Source organism: Schistocerca serialis, chromosome 4, assembly GCF_023864345.2.
Source record: "Schistocerca serialis cubense isolate TAMUIC-IGC-003099 chromosome 4, iqSchSeri2.2, whole genome shotgun sequence".
Taxonomy (NCBI): Eukaryota; Metazoa; Arthropoda; class Insecta; order Orthoptera; family Acrididae; genus Schistocerca; species Schistocerca serialis.
The window spans coordinates 817,305,824-817,319,444 of NC_064641.1; positions in this window are offsets into that span (position 1 = coordinate 817,305,824).

Here is a 13,621-nt window from a genome sequence, read left to right on the forward strand (position 1 = left end):
GAAATGTATTTCTTGCTTAGAAATATTAACAGTGTTTTGAATCCATATGACAAATAGGTCGGAAACTGCACAGCTCTAACATTATAGTCTGTTTTAAGTGCAGAACCGTATAGCTTTAGGAGTGCATGTGTTTACATTCTCTCTTATCAACACATTCTTGGTAGTGATCCCAAATACTAGAACAGTACTTTAGAATTGATAGCGCAGCTGATTTACGTAAAATGCTTCAAACTCCGTCTGGCTGGAGCTCCATCATGCACTATAACCACCCGTTTCTTCTTCTTCATCACTGTCTGCTATTACAACACTTTCATATCTACTACTATACACCGATAAGGGAGGCAAACATCACTGACATGCGCGCATCTGCAGAAATCTTGTGCTCTGGGATGGCTGCGGAACAGCAGTTACGGGCTCGACTCACTCTATTCCTTCACGAGAAGCGGGATGTAGCTGTCTACTTCTGGTCAGCTGCAGATTATATCGGAGACATTGCTGCAGGGAGGGTTGGTCAACGACAGTGCGAGGAAATCTTTCAGTCTCTAACTTTATCCTAAGAATGCGAGAATGCCCTGTAACTCCCATCCGCATAGAAACAGATCGTAAATTACGCACTGTGCTCGAGTGCTAGAAATATGTACAAAGCTGTCTGGTATACTTTGATGTATATGTTCGAAAATTAACAGTATAATTGCTAAAATTCGTCGCACTATCAACTGTAATGCTTATTTCAGTATATCGACGGTGTCTTGTCATCCCATCTCTTCACTGATACTCTGTTGATTGTCACATAATGACTTACTGAAATCGCTTGTTTGAGATTGGATTACATTAGATTAATTATTCATTCCATAGACCCATAAAAGAGGTAATCCTCCTGGGTGTGGAACATGTCAGATAAACACATTACAAGAATGTAATTAGAAAAACTTGAGTTTCATTAATTTAAATGATCGTTAGTCAATAAACAGTAAAATTATGTACACGAATTAAATTTAAACTTCTAATATTTACAGGTTTAATACTTAAATCTGCTTTCATTAAATCCATCATTCAAACATTTGCTAGTTTCTTGGCTATTACAACCAAGTATTGTCAAAAATTAAAGTATAATAAATTTTCATTAAAATGGTTTACTGCACTTGTTGAGAAACTGATGGATGGAATAGAAGGATTTGGCCACCAGAAATTCTTTTAAATTGTGTTTAAATTATGCCTTGTCTGAAACTAAACTCTTGATGGTTGCTGGTAACTTATTGAATATATGCGTTGCTGAATACTGGACTCATTTCTGGGCAAGAGTAAGTGATTTTAAATCTTTATGTATATTGTTCTTATTCCTAGTATTGGAGGGGCAACACCTTCCGGGGATGGCTAGCACTGAAACAGTGATCGTGTACATGACTGCAATACGAGGAATCAATTGAAATGGAACACTGAGCCATCAATTATTCCGTCACTGTGAAATATGAGTTTAAATGTAGAGGTCATCAGTCACCTTCGGACAGCATTTTGGAAACGGTAAATATCTCCATTGACTATTTCAGTAAGGCTTCTCAAAATCGGTTTGCATTTTGAAATACCGACTAAATCATCTACTTTGAACTTTTATATGTCTGTATCCACCATCATAATATGGTTGCATACTGTCTGTTATCACGGACTTCAATAGGCTTCTTTTTAACTGCACGCTGAGTAGTGTGATTATGCTCATCAATGATTTGCAACAGGTAAGTTAGACACTTGTACGTCCCTTGGAGATTAAACTGCTGCCATATCCATTTTGTCGTCCTGCTTAACCATTAAAAAATACTAGCTTTCAAATGGAAGAATAGTGAGTAGTTATCGTTCCATTAGCGCTTTGAAATACCTATTTTAAAATTCACCTCCGGGGTCGGTGTGGAGGTTGCTGATGCACCGATTCGTCCCAGTCTGCCTTCTCAGGTAGAGCCCAAGTCAATTTGAAACACGCATCGATGACCATTAGACTGTATTTGAAACTGTTGTTAGATCGTGAGTAGTCTCACATATCAACAAGATCATCTAATCCTCTTATTATTACATGTCTGGGCAGAAATGTTCTGCGAGCAGATCTGTAAAGTTCATTAACTACAGTCTCCATAACTTCTCGAGGATGATTCTTTCTCACAATTCAGATTTTACTGATATTATGTCTTTCACGTCACTCGTATTCCTTACAGCAGCGGGTGCTGTAAGTAGTCACAATAGATTTATGATTTCATTTGGGTCACCGTAATATTTATACTCCAGAGGTGGATTGTTCAGTCTCCTTTACCTGTGCAATGTGCGGCTACTAACTGGTGTAATTGTATTTTTTTTTTTCTATTTGTCACTCTTTGAGGCTTTCATTCGTCCTTTCGAGGCCCTATGTGTGTTTCTCATGCGTAATATTTGGCCAGTCACACTGACTGTGTATGTTGTCTAACTAAGCATTACTATAACCGTTAATGAAGTCAGTAATAACATATACTCCCTCATTATTTTCTTCTTCTTCTTTTTCCGCCTCTATCCATAGTGCGTGACAGCTCTTTCAGACTGTCGATTACTGGCTTAAACGTTTCCAAGAGATGCCGGTCTTATTGCAACTGCCATAAATCAAACAATCGTAACTTCCATCGAATGGCCTTGTGCACATCGATAACTTTACGTCTGGCCGGCAACATGCCGTTTTTGAGACAGCGTATAAAGATAGCTTATAACTTACATATACTTTTAAGTTACTGGTGATAATGGGAGTCAGGTGTCCTAGCTATCACCTTGATATTCCACGCATATCCATTAGCCTCGATAATACTTTCCAATTACGTTAATTTAGCGTTACTTGTCTCAATTTTTCTGTCAGCGTATAGGAGCTTGTGCTCTGCACCCTCTAAATAAGTGTGAACATACGTGCAAATTTGTCCATAGGCTGCAGTATACTGGTACAGTTACATTTCGATATAATGTCTTTTAAGAAGAATCTCCTTGAAGTTTCATATGTATCGACCCTCACTGAATGACCAGAAAGCAATGCTACGAGTTATTCCAGCAATAGCCACGAATGGTATCGAATTCATTGAATGACATGTCGGTTCCTACATGTGCTTGGTGATATACTTTAAATTCAGATTGTCCTGTCTGAAAGCAATAATAAGGTTCGCATTACCCGGACCAACTGAAGGCTTCATAACAAAAATGACCCTTTTCAAAAATTTACATTTTTCAGGAGAGCGAAAAAAGGTCAATTACATTTTTGTGTGGCTTCTTGGGAATGTCTAACACATTTTTATGACACTGTACTAACTTACCTTTCAGTGAAGCTAGTAACATTTTTTTCACATTACAGGTCTCAGTGAGATGGGCTGTTTTTGTCAAAAATTGTAGCTGGCAATATAATGGAATGATAGCTGCACTAATTGTAGTTGATAAACCTCATAATGTACTAATTTTTACAGAAAATGATTAAATTACATAAAAGATACACACAATTGATAAACGTTCACTGGTCCTCCAGATTCAACCATATCCAAGTTCGGCCCATCTTCTTCTTCAGCCGGCCAGAGTGGTCGAGCGGTTCTAGGCGCTACAGTCTGTAACCGCGCGACCGCTACGGTCGCAGGTTCGAATTCTGCCTCGGGCAAGGATGTGTGTGATGTCCTTAGGTTAGTTAGGTTTAAGTAGTTCTAAGCTCTAGGGGACTGATGACCTGAGAAGTTAAGTCCCATAGTGCACAGGCAATCAGTGTTCTGAAAAAGTTTTGGCTGTCAGTCGTCAAATAACGAAAAACCACCATATGGTCTTGAGCTTTTGATGCCTTAATGTCAAGCAGATTGCAGTAAATCTGACTGAAAGTTAACTCACGGGGAATCTTCCCGTTGTTTCCAATTCCAACAGTAGGGCAAGGTTCTGTATAACTGTCCCGCACAAAAATGTTGCTCATGAATGCCTCGATTTTATACATTTTCAGCCGTTTCAGTTTAACTGTTGTTTTCGCAGATGGTCGGAAGTAGTGGTAAACAGCTTCTTTCGTGTTGGATACCATTGACTGGTCAACTTTGCAGATGCGGAAAGCCGTTGGATGTTTTCGAGAAGGGGTAAAGACTGTGTCCCAGCCATCATGTACTTCAACAACTTAATTCTGTTTCTTGCGTGAAATGAAGGAGAAATCTTGATCACTGGACAAAAAGAAATGATCTCTCATGGGAAAGGTATAAGTTACCTTGTTGAACATTTTCAGGTTGTGCACTAGCATACACAGAAAATATATCATGACAAAATTTTTATTTTGACCATTTCATGTGAAATCAAAACCAAATCTCTCTCCAGACGTCGTCTACTTTTCAAGTAATGATGCATTAAAAGGTCACTTCTATTTGAACTCTGTTGGCAACTCCTTCATGATGTGTAAACGTTACTCCTTCATGACTGGCAGGGCCGTAAACGCCAACATAATACCATAGCTGCCTCGCATAAAATATTGCATTAGTTGTTAACTGAGGTACAGGAAGGTTTTGCATGTAATCGAAAGATAGGACCGTCCCTAACCCGTATCGAACATTCTGCTTGAAGAGTCTTTTTAGTTCATAAAAAGCTTCTGCTTTTCTCAATTTCTTTTTCAACAATCAATCCGTATTTGTCACTGGCACTACCAGCAGATGTTTTCTTCTTCAAAACGTCATAAGTAGAACAAGTGTCAGACTGAGGATATCCAAATGGTATGTTGAAGGTATTGAACTTTCCCCGGTAGAATATTGTAGTGCACATTAATTTGATATTCGTCCGGAAAAACTACGTGCAATTGTCTTGGATAAACATTGTACTTTTCAACCTCGTCTCTGAATGGCTTAGGAACTGCATCAGGTCTGTTATTGTGCTTGCCTTTCATAGCCTTTGAAGAACCGTTGTTTGAGATCAGATTCCGCTGGACAGTGGGTAATCGACCTCGAGAGATTGCTTGAAGAAGCCATGAATGGGTCTCCAGAAACAGGAAACTCTGTTGTAGTAGCATCAGCAGTCAATCAGACTTTATAATAAAAGAAATATTGTGTGTAGAAGGGGTACTGGACAGTGAACCGGTGCCATCACAGTCACTTGCTCTGTCTTCACGCACTACTTTGCGTGAATTTCGTTTCACATTATCAACAGTGATCAGACCATCCAAATAAGAGTCTCGTGCATTTTTTGATTTCATTCTATAGAACTCTGAAAAAACTGTTGCCCTTGTTCAACTTTGCCGCTTGGAAGCACCGCAATCTCTTGCCCCAGCAACGAAAGAGGAGGGATTCCATGTCACCTACATACCTACGTATCAGGAAAGGCAGACCGAAAAATTTACTGATGGAAATGATTAATATAAAAAGGCCTTGCCTGAAGTCATCTTAAGTACATTTGGTGGGAACGCTTTTGATGTCATAATTCTTGTGTTTCTCGACCACTAGCTTCTATTTCTTTATTACGTTGTCCATTCTTTCTTGATTTTTCTGCTTTTTAGTCCGCTGGTCTTTGAAATTCATTACAGAACCACAGAACCTGAACCGACACATGCTACAGAAATGACTGAAATAATCCAACAAGTACTACGAAGTTGACAGTGAACATTTAGGCGGCTTTGACGCTTGCTTTCACACAAAAACAGCCCTTGTCAGATTAAACGGCTGTTTTTGTCAGAAATTATTTTGATAAAGGCTGTTTTTGTAGAACCATCATGCTGTTTAGCTGAAATAACTAAGGAAATGGACGTTCATGCCATATCTGACTAAAACAAATCGTGAGTCTAGCGAAAGGCTAAAAGGCTGCTGAAATCGCGAAAACGAAAATAATTGACAATGGCTGATTTTGTTATGGAGTCGGCGACTGCCTCGGGATCCTTGAGCATGTCTAACTCAAAAAAAAAAAAAACAATAAATAGAAAGTATACACTTGTATATTGCGACCAAAGCAGGAATCTCTGCGGATCTCATTCCGTTTCTCCGCCACGATATCGCCAAATATGAATAAGCTGTTAGACTTTAATTTTACAGATAGTGGAATATCACTGCTTTCGCTGAACGTCTGGTATGTTGCTCCCCATACGCAATGCAAAATCTAATACAATAGCTAAAATTTTGACTGAAATAGAGCTTCTGAAAATGTATACAAAAGGTCGAAGAGAACTCCCTCAGGATAAATCTTCCTGACCGATTAAAATTGTGTTCCGGACTGAAACTAGAACTCTGGGCCATTTTTCACACGAAACATATCAGCAGCTAAAAGCCAATTACGAAACATATCATGTCACACGAAACATATCAGCAGCTAAAAGCCAATCACGATACAGAGAAAGTTCTTCCTGAGATAACACATGCATACAAAGAAGCATCGCAATTTTTTATTTGTCATCAATCTTCTTACTGGTTTGAACCGGTCCGCCACTAATTCCTCTCCTGTGCCAATCTCTTCAGCTCAGAGTAGCACTTGCAACCTATGTCCCCAATTATTTGCTGCATGTATTCCAATTGCTGTCTTCCTTTACAATTTTTGCCCTCTACAGCTCCCTCTAGTACCATGGAAGTCATTTCCTCATGTCTTAACAGATGTCATATCATCCTGTCCCTTCTCGGTTTAAGTGTTTTCCATATATTCCTTTCCTCTCCGATTCTGCCCAGAACCTGCTCATTCCTTACCTTATCAGTCCACATAATTTTCAACACTAGTCTGTAGCGCCACATCTCAAATGCTTCGATTCTCTTCAGTTCTCCTTGCTCCGTCCGTCATTGGTTGTTTTCCTGCCGAGGAGGCAGAATTCCTTAACTTCATCTACTTCGTGACCATCAATCCTGATGTGATTCTTCTCCCGGGGTATTTGATAATCAAAATATCCACGGGTGTACTGCCGGCCTACACTGTCCAACGGGCACTGTAGACCGGCAGTACACCCGTGAATATTTTGATTATCAATCCTGATGTTTATTTTCTCGCTATTCTCGTTTCTGCTACTTCTCATTGCTTTCGTCTTTCTTGAATTTACTCTCAGTCCATGTTCTATACTCATTAGATTGTTCATTCCATTCAGCAGATCATGTAATTCTACATCACTTTCACTCAGGATAGCAATGTCATCAGCGAATCGTATCACTGATATCATTTCACCTTGAATTTTAATTCCACTCCTGAACTTTTCTTTTATTTCCATCATTGCTTCTTCGATGTACAGACTGAACAGAAGAGGCGAAAGACTACATCCCTGTCTTACACCCTTTTTAATCCAAGCATTCTTATTATTCCCTCTTGGCTCTTGTACATATTGCATATTACCCGTCTTTCCCTATAGCTTATCCCTATTTTTCTCAGAATTTCGAACATCTTCCACTATTTTACTTTGTCGAACGCTTTTTCCAGGTCGACAAATCCTATGAACGTATCTTGATTTTTCTTTAATCTTGCTACCATTATCAACCGCAACGTCAGAATTCCCTCTCTAGTGCCTTTACCTTTCCTAAAGCCAAACTGATAGTCATCGTCGCAAATTAACGATCATAAAAACTGGGTAGATGAGTCGGACGGAGATGAGGAAGTGGCTGAAAGTGCAGGAACAATCGAAGAAGATGGAAACCACTTTGCTGCAACAGACGTCTGGAATATGTTTCCAACAGCACTTTTTATGATGAATATTGATAGTGATTATGAATAAGACCAGATTAACGCATGATAAGCGTTCAAAATCGCCACGCTGAACATTTATAAGACACCTCCTCTTTGTATCTACTACGTTTTCAAGACTTACTGTACGCAGTCGACGTCAATATACTGATCTCAAACAACGGTTCTTCATAGGATATGAGAAGTAAGCACGATAACACACCTGATGCAGTTTCTCGGCCACTCAGAGACCAGGTTGAAAAGCACAATCTTTATTCAAACCACGGATTTCTTATTACTCATTCCATAGGAATCTACCCAAAAGATACCTATCTGAAACACTGCGAAATAAAAGCACGTAGTTTTTCTGGACGAATATCAAATTAATATATCCTACAAAATTCTTCTGAGGATTGTTCAGTACCTTCAATACACCATTTGGATATTCTCAGTCTGACACTTGTTCCAACTATACGAAGAAATAGGTATTAGATATAAGAAGATACGGCTACAGCACCATATCCAACGCAGGCACCGGTGCAAAGATGAGAACCGCCATTCTCACCGCACTACAGTGCAATTTTTTAAAAGTGAGATTGTTCCCCTTTTCAGTATTCATCAAGACCACATAATCGTAGCCGGCGACTTCAACTCTGTTCTCAGTCCAAACACCGAATTTGAATAAATACAGAAGTGGAGCGTATAGTCCATCAGTCGCAGGTAAAAGGTATGTGGAAAAATAATCACGGTGCACCCCCTAGCTTCACTTACTGTACCGGTCGTTCAACACGCAGGCTGGACAGGATTTATGCATCAGCCGATTTAGAGAACCGTGTTCTCCGATCTGAAATTTGGTCCACTTGTTTCCCCGTCACGCTGCATACTTTGCCACAATTAATGTGAAATGAAATGATCGTACGTCATTGATGATCGGGAGTCTCCACCTTGGGATGTTCGGCCATCGAGTGGAAAGTCTTTTCATTTGGCACCATATTGGGCGACTTTCGTGTCGTTGATGACGAAATAATGATGTGGACAACACAACACACAGTCCTCGAGGGGAGAAAATCTCCCACCCGGCCGAGAATCGAATCCGGGAACGCTGCATGGCCATCATCAGGCAAAGGGAGAGACTAAATCAATTCGGAAAAAAGAAAAATTACCTAGCTACGGGCTTACGGACACTAAACATGTCACATCTACAAGATGAGGAATGTCGTGTCGAGTTTACTAACGTATGGAAAGGAGGCGAAAGCAAAGTTCCGTTATACGATTCTACAATGCCCTGGCGGCTGCAGTGCGCGAAGCCACAGACAAGAGAAACACTGGCTGAGTACTCACGACGGAAAAGTTTTTGGTAAAAAAAAAGACTGAGTTTTATTGTCACTGTCTTACAGATTTATACACTTTGGACGCATAACTATTAGAGAATTACATAAGGATGCAGAAAATCAAAGCTAAAATTTTAGCTTTGAAACGGCATCTGGCGAAAGGTTTTAAAACACGGGTGGGAGTTCAGAATATCATAGAGGGGGAAGAAACTGCTGTCTACAAAGTGATGCGTGAAAATAAGAGAGGCCACAGAAAAATAGCGACACAAGTTAAGACTAATGATGGAGCAACATTTACAAAACAGAATAAAATAATGAATGCGTTTCACAAATAAATATCGGAACTAGTGTCCAACAAACCTACCGACGACAACGCGTGGCAAGATCTCTTTAACGACGTACAAGGCAGGATTAACGCAGAGGACACGGAAAATCTCACGGCTGCGGAGGACGAGCTGAGCTGAAAGTAGCAACAGCACAGAGTCCTATAAATAAATCTCCACAACCTCCCCCTATAATTCTATTAGTTATTCTGGTTACAAATAAAAAAGCATGCTGCTATGTATGTTCAACGAACTCCTTAACGGAAATTCCGACTTCCTAAAGAATTTCCTGAAGGAAAAATACACTCATGCTCATAAATTAAGGATAATGCTGATACGTGGTGAAACAACGCTCTGGTTGGCGGTTTGCGGGCTTAAATAACCTCGGGGTATGACCATGCGGAGCATTTGACCTGCGGTCGTCGTAGGGTGGCGCTGGCAGCAGTCCACATACGCAGATGTGTGTTGGTGCATGTCAGAGTACGGTGCAGCGAGTAAGTGTGCAGGCGTTTTCAGACGTGCTAATCGTGACTGTGTGTTGAAAATGGCTCAAAGAACACATATTGATGACGTTATGAGCGACAGAATACTAGGGCGACTGAAGGCTGGTCAAACACAGCAGATCGTAGCACGGGCCCACCGTGTGCCACAAAGTGTGATCTCAAGATTATGGCAACGATTCCAGCAGACAGGAAACGTGTCCAGGCGCTACAGTCCGGAACGTCCACAGTTTACAACACCACAAGAAGACCGATATCTCACCATCAGTGCCTGGAGTACTGCAGGTAGCCTTGCTCGGGACCTTACTGCAGCCACTGGAACAGTTGTCTTCAGACACACAGTCTACAGACGACTGAACAGACATGGTTTATTCGCCCGGAGACCTGCAAGGTGCATTCCACTGACCCCTGGTCACAGGAGAGCCCGTAAAGCCTGGCATCAAGAACACAGTACATTGTCATTGGAACAGTGGTCACAGGTTATGTTCACGGACGAGTCCAACAGTGATTCTCGCAGGGTTTTCATCTGGCGTGAACCAGTAACCAGATACCAACCCCTTAATGGCCTTGAAAGGCACCTGTATGGAGGTGATTTCATGGTGTGGGGTGTCTTTGACAGAGGAACTGTAGCACGTCAGGTGTATCGGGACGTCATTTTGCACCAGTATGTCCGCCTTTTCAGGGGTGCAGTGGGTCCCACCTTCTTCCTGATGGATGATAACGGACGGCCCACCGAGCTGCCATCGTAGTTGAGTACCTTCAAACAGAAGATATCAGGGGAATGGAGTCACCTGCCTGTTCTCCAGACCTAAACCCCATCGAGCACGTCTGGGATGGTCTCGGTCGACGTATCGCTGCACGTCTTCAATCCCCTGCGACACTTCAGGAGCTCCGACAGGCACTGGTGCAAGAATGGGAAGCTATACCCCAGCAGTTGCTCGACCATCTGATCCAGAATATGCCAACCCGTTGTGCGGCCTGTGTACGTGTGCATGTTGATCTTATCCCATTTTGATATGGGGGTACAAGCGCATGAAACAGGGGCGTTTTGCAGCACATGTGTTTCGGACGGTTTTCTCATCATCAATACCATGGACTGAAAGATCTGTGTGGTGTGTGTTCCCCATGTGCCTATGCTATTAGCGCCAGTTTTGCGGAGTGCCACGTTGTGTGGCACCACATTCAGCAATTATCCTTAATTTATGAACATGAGTGTAGTTCTAATTTCTAGAAACCAGTAAGCAAAGAAGCTGAAAACATGCGCCAAATCACATTGCTCAACAGCGATTACAAGATCATGGTCCGCGTTTCAGCAACACGAATGAAGAAGGTAATGAATTTCATCACTAGTTCTTACCAAACATGTGTAAGCATAGACATAAAGATGCATCAGAATACATGCGAACGTAGGGATCTATGAGGGGCGTTCAATAAGCAGGTCGGTTTTATTCAAGATTCCAATACTCTGTTATTCACCAGTCTTTTGGCTACAAAACCTTATTTTTGAACATAATATCCGTTCAATGCTACGGCCTTACGCCACGTTACTGGGCAGGCCAGTACGCCTGCATGGTAACAGTCTATTGGTCGATATTGGAGCCAACGTCTTGCTGCATCAATAACTATCCCGTCATCCTTGTACCGCTTCCCGCCGAATGCATCCTTCATTGCACCAAACAGATGGAAGCCGCAGCTACTGGTCGACGAGTGAGATAGTGCTATCAATCTAGAGATCTAGTTGAACAGTGAGGTGTTTGATTGTGAGCCGTCGGTCGCCTCTAATGAGAGTGTACGCACGTTCCAACATTGCAGGAGTTACAGATACGTGCGGCCGGACGGCACGCCGGAATTGGACAGGCTGGAGGGACCTTTTTGCGATAGATGCGTCGCCCAACGACTCACCGTGCTTCTGTTCACTGCCAGGACTCCGTACACGTTCTGCAAACACCTAAGAATATCTGCAATGTTCTGGTTTTTCCGCCAAAAAAAAACTCAGTGCCATCTCTCTGCTTGAATCGAACCTCCTTTACAGACCGCCATTTTGAAGTCTACGTATAGCCTTGCAACCTATTGGAATTTCGTGAAACTATAGCGACTGAAGCGGAAATATTCCACGATGTCCCATGACAAATTCGGTATTTGTTCAAATGAAATTAGAAAAAAAAAATGTGTTGTGCTACATACTGAACGCTGCGCGTATTCTCAATCGCGAAAATTTGCCGCATAAAATGTGCATTAGTGTCATTAGTCTTTGTGAAGGCGTTTGATAAAGTAGATCATCAGCATCTTCTCAAAATGGAAGCAATAGGGTTCCCATCACGAATTATGTAGATTACTCAACAAATATTAAAAGACAGGACAGCACACACAATGATTAACAGACAACTAAGTAAGGATATGAAGTTCTTTAGGACTTATCCGAAAAACAGATGCCACTGGTGACCGTGCAGCACTCTAGAATGAAATTACAATTAAATCAATACCACTAGCTGCTGACGAGCATTGATATACATCTATGGGGCCAGTTGAAAATGTGTGCCCCAACCGGGACTCGAACCCAGGATTTCCTGCTTACATGGCAGCCGCTCTATCGATCTGAGCCACCGAGGGCACAGAGGATAGTGCGACTGCAGGGACATACCGCCGGAACGCTCCCCGTGAGACCCACATTCCCAAATTATAGTCCCTGCCATTATACCCATTACTCGCGGCAGACAATCCACCGAGTCCCGTAAGAGTTCAGGCAAATCGTGTGCATCTGCACTGAAGAAGGTCATCAGCTGGTTAACGTTAATGGACATGTCCGAAAGAACAGATGCCATCTTCATACCGTTAACACTAACCAGATGGGACCTTCTTCAGTGCGGATGCACACGAATTGCTGAACTCTTACGGGACTCGGTGGAGTGTCTGCCACGAGAATGGGTATAACGGCAGAGGCACTACGAATGTCGTGTGTGGAATATAAGTTGAGAATGTGGGTCTCACGGGGAGCGTGTCGGCGATGAATCCCTGCAGTAGCACTATCCTCTCTGTCCTCGGTGGCTCAGATGGGCGCCGGCACAGTAGCTCAGCGTGTTCGGTCAGAGGCGGTGGCCTTCTTGTAGCGGGACTTTGAATTTCGCCGCGCTACACTCGTTCCCTCAGATAAAAAATATCCCGTCGCAGCGGTATGAGCGCTCGACGGCAGAGAAAATACTAAAATTGTAACTCTTTTTTTGTTTTCTATCCATTTCTTGATTGTCTCTTGATAGCGGAAGCTTAAGGCAGACGTGATCTGACGAAGACGTTAAAAAAACTTATTAGCTAGTCTTGATCTGATTTTAATGTGTAGACATATTGTGGAAGTTGTTAAGAAATTCGGAGGATGGAGGTAGCAAAGTAAATTAAATTGCATACAGTATCAAGATGATTTTAATTGGTATAAATTAGTGATTCCTGGACGATTGCAAGGTTTCGGAGCAGACTTTTCACGCAGAAATGAAGGAGATTTTTGAAGACCTGGACGCCGCACGAAAGAAGACAAGTTAACCTGGTAAAGGATGAACTCTTACCTACGCCACTTCCTCCTGTCAGTTACATTTTGTTATTCTCTGTTTCTTTTCAATAATTTTTGTAGTGGAAATTGGTTTAACTTTTGCTAAAAACGCCACAAGGACCACCCTAACAATAGCTTTTCTGTAATACGAAGTCCGATCTGCATTTGTTTCTTTCTTTCCCTTTTTTCACGGTCATTAACGATTTTTTTAAAAAAAACCATTCTCACTTACGATTTCTTCCCACATTTTCAACCTTTTTCTTTTTCTTTTCTTCTCTCTTTTCCTTTTTTATTAACCACTACAACTGGCGA